Consider the following 8546-nt stretch of genomic DNA (forward strand, 5'->3'; position numbering starts at 1 on the left):
AAAAAGCCTTACGAGGAGCGACTGAGGGAATTGGCGTTGTTTAGTCTGGAGAAGAGGAGGCTGAGGGGAGACCTTATCACCCTCTACAACTACCTGAAAGGAGGTTGTAGTGAGGCGGGGGTTGGGCTCTTCTCCCCGGTAATTAGCGATAGGACGAGAGGAAATGGTCTCAAGTTGCGCCAGGGGAGGTTCAGGCTGGACATTAGAAAGAACTTCTTCACTGTTAGAGTTGTTAGGCATTGGAACAGGCTCCCCAGGGAGGTGGTGGAGTCATCGTCCCTGGAGATGTTCAAAAAACGTTTAGATGTGGCACTTCAAGACATGGTTTAGTGGACAGGGTGGCATCAGGTATACAGTTGGACTTGATGATCTTTGAGGTCTCTTCCAACCATAATGATTCTATGATTCTATGATTTTCTTTGGTCAATTACTGATTGGAAAAAAAGTAAAACTATTTCGAGTATCAGTGGGTTTGTGGGTTTTTGGTTATTTCCTTCAAATTGTAGCCCTTGTAGCTTTTCTCAAGTTTTGGGTTCTACCGATTAAACATCAGTGAGTTTGAAGGAGAAAACAATGCAAGTTCAGAACCTGTTGAAGAAGTCTGGTTTGGGTCTTCAAACAGAAATATTTACCCAAGTGGTAAATATTCATCTCCACAATTAAACAAACTCCTTGGTGCACCTTTGACTCGCCTCTTTCTCCTGGTAGAACATCCTCTTTTCAGTGTCTATATTCCTTATTTTCAGTGGTGTGAATACATTTAATGCTTTTAAGAATGTAAAGTGACAGAGCCAAAAAGTTCAGGGAAAAGAACAACACGTACACACGCACAAACTGTTATTACTCACTCACCTGATCAACACTGAACTGTTGTTCTAGGACACAATCTCAGGGTCAGCTTTACAGATGGAAAGAAGACCGTTTAATCCACTCCACGCTCCAGGCTAACAGTCCTCCTCCCTACTTTTAAAAAAACTAAATGCAGACACAAATCTTCTGCCGTAATATAGGAAACTTAAAAGAATTCCCACACTAAACAGTAAATCTAAATAGAATTCCTGTTACTCTTTCTTTTACTCTCTTCCATATCACCTAATTTTACTCTGCAAAAGTTTACTTTTAATTTAATAATATTTATTAATATTTATCCAACAATGAACCTTCCTCTAAATGACTTTGGACCACCTAAGACTGACTAGAATTTTGAGTCTATGCCATGAGCATAAAAGGAAATAAATACTATTGTCTGAACAACTCTTTTTATTATTTAGTAATCTAGCTTTCCACACATTTCAAGAAATTCTTCAGCCTTTACTTCTCTAAGCTGATGAAATGGAAATTCAACATGCAGTAGCAAAACCTGGGGGTTAGCAGACAGAGACACAGTTTGGAAGACAGGAGGCGAGAGATGCAAACATGTCTGTCTTTCAAATTTAAGGCAGTCTTCAGTGTAGTTCGCTTTCCTCCCAACGAGTACTGTTTTTTCCAGGGCTCCTTACAACATCCTCTGCATTGCCAGAGAGCACCTGTTGTCAAACAGACATAGTGTACCAAGCATGGCAACTCGAGGTTTAACCTAGAGCTGCAAATTAAGTTCAATTTTCACAGCTGGAGTAACGATCCTTGTGGCATTAGTAAATCAATCTACCCTTGGATAAGGAGTTCAAGCAATTGCATTATTTATAATGGTTTCACCTTTATGTACAGTAAGATGATCTGCACCTACTGATGCTGCAAACGTCTTCATAAATTACAGTCCCTTAGACAGGGGACTTTTAGGGCAGGTAAAAAAAGAATATGTATGAACGGCTTCTGTTCCACCTCGCTAAAAGAATCCAGTAGTGTCCTTTACCCAAAGACAAATTAACATATTACACAGAGGAGAAGCAGCATCATCAAGAATTACGTTGGCCTGGTTTTGAAAACACTGGGCTAGCAGAACTCAGGGCAAATTCCAATCTCATTATCTTCAAAAACCCAATTAATGAGCCATCCTATAAGGGCGGGCTTGATGCAGAAGAATGGCAGCTACTTAAGTCCCCTTTATCTTTTGAACTCAAATACACATTTTTGTTTTCTTGTTTAAAGGGCAAGGAAAAGTACCACATTAACAAAAAAAAACTTTCCTGAGAAAGTCACATGGGCTTGCCTGGTAATAGCCCCAGCTAACCAAGTATGCTTTGCCTTCTGCTTACTCAGAGGAGGAATTATTGATGTCCAGAAAGGAAAAATGAGGGAAGACAGAGTACTCGCCAGTGCATCTGACACCAAAAGCATCTTTATCAGTTCAGTGAGGTACTTGAGGCTGAAAACATGGTTAAAAGCAAGAACTCCTGTTAGAACATTCTGTCACAGAAAAACTTAAAAAAAAAATAAATGTAACCCCCTACAATTGGTATGAGAACTCCTACTATCTTCTCACCCACCCACAAGTGCCCACGCAGCAATTATTCAGTTCCCGAGCAGAACCACACTATTCCAGCTGCACGGTTGGCACAGGTGCTCGGCTCAGGGGGAAGAAGGAAGCTTTTATACCTTTGTGATCACTGTCCAACCTTCTGCTCAGAGAGACTCAATCTGCTGACGGCACAAAAATAACTCCATTAGGCCGGCTTGAGAAATCATCTCCAGCACTGCTTCCTGCTTTTACGTTAAGCTTCTGATAAATCAGTGCTGTACGCATCATGCCAGATCACTTTGCTATTATGCAAATCATGCATTTCAAAACTGTCTGAAAGTGAAACAATTTCAGTGAAAGGGTATGACTCCTAGGTCTTTTACAGAAGCTTCACAATTGTCCTGTTAATCTGAAAACGCTGATGTCATCTCAAAGCATCCACACATAATGCTTCCATTACATATCTACCAACAAAACAAACAAGAGGAAATACTTTTACTGAATGGTTTGGGGGTTATTTGGAAAACAGGTGTTTACATAAAGCTGTATTTGCCTCTACAGTGCCACATACTAATAACATACTGCTCCATATTTCAACCTCCAGTACCATCCCATTAGAGTACAGAAATAGTTACATTATGCTGATGCTTGTTAAAGCGGCAATGAGATGACACAACACATTCAGCTCGCTTTACAGCTCATGACTTATTGCATATTGTACCTGTATGTAGTTGTATCAATTAAGAAAAAATCCATGGGGAAAAAAAAAATCCATCCTAAGATTAAAGCATTATTCATATCAATAAACAGATGCTCATATAATTTTCTCATTTTTCGCTGAAGAAAGAAGCCATTAACATCCCCCATGATGTGAAACCTATCACCATAACAAGAACCGCCCCATTTCCCCTATGCTTTCAACATGTATTCGTTACTCTAACTACAGCTCTTCAGAGTTGTTACATCCCCCTTTGGCTTAAAGATCAACAGCAATTTGTGTGGAGAACTCCAAAATGCATCAAGAGATCAAGTACATCATCTCCAGAAAATTTCAAGGCTTAGTCGGTTTGATTGACCACAGCCTCAGGTCCAGGCACTGAATTTTGCTGTCCCAACACACCAGTGGAAAACAGAGCACTACCCTCAGGATGCTCCTCTATTTTTTTTCAGTCCCCCTCCATTTATTTTATTTTTTTTCCTTTTACCAATTTACCTGACACTGCCTTCTTTCTGCAATCACTCAGAGGAGTGTTTTACTGCATGTTAAAAGACAAGATATGTATTGAAAGTAGCAATTTTATTTGAGTTAAAATTATTTACAAAAACCCAAAGACATACTTCATGAAACTGGTACAAACTATTTTTCCTGCCGTTGGCTTTTGCTCCAAAGATCACAGCTGAGAAATACTGTATAAAATAAAAATAGGATTGGATTCAGAAAAGTACTCTACTGTTCTAATTTCCAATTGAGAGTATTTACACAAATATTTACAATGGAAAAAAAGTTACTTTAAAACTTTAATTTGCAAGTTGGCCTCAAGTACCCTTCAATGCAGAGTTATTTGAGGGTCTAACACACAAAAATGCACTGCAGTTCACAGGGTGATTTCTCCCCCCACCCTCAAAAAAAAAATCTGCATTTGTCAGTGCCTGACAATTAGTTACATTTTAAAAAAAAAAAAAAAAAACCAAAAAACAAAAAACAACAAACTGTTAAACACTGAGGTAAATCAATTCCCAAACAATTACCAGTGTAACAAAGAAAGGTAGTTGTCCCTGCTTTCCCCCATCGTCACATCTTATTTTCTCTTGCCATCTCTCCACAGAAAGCTACATAGTCAATTTGAAATCCCATTATAAATGAAAACCTCTAAAACCAGAAAACTAGATGGGCAAAATATTCAATAATTTCCTCCTGATGTAGATCATTTACATACAGTTTCTCTCTTTCAATACTGTTTTCTTTTTTAAACAAAAAAACAAAGGGGAATACAACCTCAAAAACTTTTCTAAGTTACACTGATACACTAAGTTTTAGAAGGTGATGAGAGAAAACGCAAAAAATTATGACCAACATAGGATTTTTGCCGCTAATCAGTTACTTCCTTACAGAATTCCCAACAATCTGCATTATCAAAAATAGGAAGACATAGAAGGCAGCCACTGTATGTAAAAAATTTACAGCTGGCACTGATACAAAAGCACGAGTTCTTAACTTTATACACGGAGATAACACAAGATCTAAAAGCAGGTTAGATTTCCTGTTATTTCCCCCTCATTATACATAGAACTAATATTTTATGGCTTCAAGTTTTACAAATTCAATGGAATAACATGATGTAACTACCTATACAGGTATTTAAAAATGTCAATGAAGCAGAGCTCAGAACAGTCTGCAAATATTCAAGACCACCTTAATAAAAATAATTACCAATTCTGTTGGTCTGAATAATGAGTGCAAGAAAAAAATCATTTAAAAAAGTCATGTATTTTCTGGGATTCTTTGTTCCACTAAGTCTTCAAACACAATGCTTTGCTGTGAACTAGACCTCAGACTGAACAAAATCTTAGCTATATCAGCAATTTAAGGCTTTGTGTTGTATGCATTTAAACTTTGTCATACTACAGAAGAATGAAATAGAAAGATTATGTCAGCTGGAAACATTAATCCCCATTGGTGTTTTAGCTTCTTTAAAATTCTTCCCCCTAAAACATCCAAATTCTTTGTATTGAGCATTATAAAATACATCTTGAGTGCTTCCTTGAAACAAATTAAAACAGCATTTCAAAGTTTTTGCTTATTAGAAGTGTAAACTACCCTGGGATTGAATATATATATTTTTTTTTTCCTTTCTTTTTTTAAACAGGGCACAACTTTTTACAGTTACTATTTCTTTTGTGGATAACATACCCTCAAATGGCTTTGTGTGTTTATGGGTTTGCATGCGTCTCAGAACTACAAAGTGTTATGGTCTATCAGTTTACAGTACATGGGCCATGATAGTTTTGGAACTGAGAAATAGCTCAACAACCTAATTTCAATCAAAACAGTATAAAAAATAAACTATCCAATCCTTGTCTCTTTGGATTCCAACAAATTTTAAATATAGACAGTAGTTAAAATCACAAAAGTATTTAAAAATTTATATTTTATGATTTTGGAATAATCTAGTAATAAAAAAGCAAGAGCAAATTAAACTCAAATAGGAGCGGTGCTGCTGTCCAGAACTTCTTTATTAGAACATTTGTTTGATACCTCAGTAGCTAAGCTGCCTTTGCACCTGGCTGGCATGAAACAGTGGCTCAACAGTAAACAGCAGTTGCACTATCAGCAGCAAGTTTTTCCCCTTGAAACTTGTCACGAACAAAGCAAGAAAAAAAGATAGGGAGGGTAAACCCTGCCAAAAATATTTAAATACTGCACTGCATCATAAAGAGCATGGTTTCTTTATTTACTTTCCTCAGAACCTTTTTCCCCTCATTTTTGATAGTTGCAGATTGATGTAGTAACTGTCTTTTCTAAAATGCTGAATGCATGGTTAAGAGACCAGGTAGCCTTAAAAATCCGAACACGAATGACACAGATGAATGCTCTTGGTATATCCTTCAAGGACTTCTTTCATGACTTCTTCTTTTGTCTAAGGGTAGCTCCAGCATTAGAGTGCCTGCAGCGGAAGTTAAGTATCTAGCAGTGTTCCAAGTATTCAATCACCCTAGAGATAGATTTCTGGCCTGTTGTTCCAACAGCACACTGGAAAATGTAACAGAAAACAGAAGTAACAAACAAGCATTTGTAATACCTCTTTAAAATACTTGAGAGCTATGTTCATTTCAGAATTTTAGTATTCAGAATTACGTATCAGTAAAAGCAATTAGGTCCAGGCACAGGATTCAAAAATATTTTCCTGACCAGTCACAATCAAATGGAATAAAAGTAGCTTCATTCCATTTACTACCAAAATAATGACAGACAAATGGGTTGTCCATATTTAAAACCAGAAAATAATCTTGTGCTCTTCTAAAAGCACAAACTGAAAAATGTTAAATGCTTCTTAAAACATATGGACTACTAACAGTAAACACAATTACAAAAATATCTATGTACATCGATTTAAAATATATATTACTTACAGTAAGATTCATAAAACTCAGAAATTTTTTGAGCATTTCAGTCATTATCGAGAAGTCCCCTTCTGGTAAGTACTCCCTCACAGTAGTCACATTGATCTAAAAAATAAAACAATCTATTTTAATTTGGGAAATATTTTTTCCAACACAGAACTATATTACTCTGCACATGAGATGCAATAAGACAAGTATATTCATAGCATTATCAAGATGGTTTTTGCTGTCATCTCTACGATGTAAATCTCTCTTAATCAATACTCATATGTTTATGGTCTTTATGTTTCTAGGAAACAACAATTGCTAAAATCTTTTTTTCTGTTGTTGGGTTGGTTTTGGGTTTTTTTGTCCTTCATTAAAGACCATTATCACCATTAGACCTCCCCAGGACCTACAACATTATCAAGAACTAAAAACCCCACCAGGTTACTCTCCTGGCATGGATAGAACCTCCTTATAATTGTTACAGGTTGAGAATTATTAACTTACTGTCAGTATCACTCCAAACACTAAAATTGTATGGAAGCTAATCAGTCTAAAGGTACAGAGCACCATGTAAAGGTCATTTCTGCCACCAGGGTAAATTTAGAGAAGCCTCTAGGCAGGTCTGAACCTCATTTTCATTTGAGCATATATTTGAGAGAGTTTATGAAGTTCTCAGCTGTTAGAGTTCCATATTTTTATGTTTTAGCTTCAGGTTTCTATTATTTCCAACCTGAGGCAATCATCTTCAAGTAATCTGGACATAAACATGTAATTTCAATGGAGGAAAATATAAAGACGCAGACTGGTAAAAAAGAATAAAGTCTGATGTTAACTTGCTTATTTAAACTACTGAAAAATAAAGCAAGCTTTTATAATTCTAGAACAGGAGAACCAATCTTCCTTTCCCTTTCAGAATTAAGTTCATTTGTTGACTAAGACTAACAGGGAAGGGGAGAGGCAGAAGAGGTTAAATATTCAATTCCAACTGTTTTTGACAAACATACTGATGTTCAGAAAATTTGTTTTGGATGGGATACCTCTGGCAACTTTTCACAAAACTATGTACATCAGTGTAGCTTTAGCAATGTACTAGCTCACACTGAACCCTAATTGAATAAACCCATTTCAATACTGCAAATTATTACTTCACTAAAAATTGTACGGGACTTAAGAGCAAGTTATTAACTGATTCCCTTACTGGACTCTCTTGGCAGAGACAGCCTAGAAGCAATGCTGTGTATGAGGCCACAATGCAGTCTTCCATGTGCTTCCCAGCATGCTGAAGAGCTGTGAAAAGAGACAACCAAGTGTATTGTATTCTCTAAGCAGCTGGTATCTTTTACTGCTTCAAATACAATCTTTCATTATCACTTTTCAGAATTCTTTTTTCTCAAACAAAATGAGCTATTGGACTGAGACTTCAGAGGCAAGAATCAGACAAACTCTGTACTTACTAACTCAGTAGCACATTCTTGAACAGAAAAACAGTGTTCATTTGCTTTCAACTCATTACATCATATAGCATTTTATCAATTGCCATTTTAATGTGCAAGCTGTATGCTTAACACACCAAAATACAAATATAAATGTTCCACGTGATACTGTAAGCCAGTAAGACTTCCACCAAAAGCTTATTGTATTAAGGATGATGGATATAGTACTTTTCGTTAATGACTCCGCATTTTTGGGCAAACCACAAATAGCTGCAGACACCAGTTGATGGAGCTACAAAAAGGAGGGAGGATATAAATCAAGGTCGGAGAAAGCAATATACCACACCTACACTACTAGAAGTAATACACTGCACTTTCTATTAGAAGATTAAACAAGAAGGACTGATGTTTCAGACCCTGTACATTTTCCAGAGACAAGCTATGTAGCTCAGCTTAGAGATACTCAAAATTCCTGGAACAAACTACGAAACATGCAACGCATCAAGGCATTACACAGGTACCTGAGATACCACCGATGGAGTGAGAAGAATTCAGACACAAAGAAGATGGGGACAGAAGAAGCACACATGCAAAAACAGGGAAGG

The 8546-nt window shown here is 36.8% G+C and overlaps 1 long non-coding RNA gene across 1 annotated transcript; it reads right to left on the reverse strand.

Annotated features, from left to right (window-relative positions):
• Positions 1-5261: 5261 nt before the first annotated feature.
• On the reverse strand, positions 5262-7805 carry LOC104168973. Its single transcript, XR_696519.1, has 3 exons — positions 7707-7805; positions 6530-6625; positions 5262-6149 (listed from the first exon to the last, which is right to left on the reverse strand). It is a non-coding gene; the product is annotated as an uncharacterized LOC104168973 (long non-coding RNA).
• Positions 7806-8546: the final 741 nt, after the last annotated feature.

This window comes from Cariama cristata, unplaced genomic scaffold (assembly GCF_000690535.1).
Source record: "Cariama cristata isolate BGI_N322 unplaced genomic scaffold, ASM69053v1 scaffold4171, whole genome shotgun sequence".
NCBI lineage: Eukaryota > Metazoa > Chordata > Aves > Cariamiformes > Cariamidae > Cariama > Cariama cristata.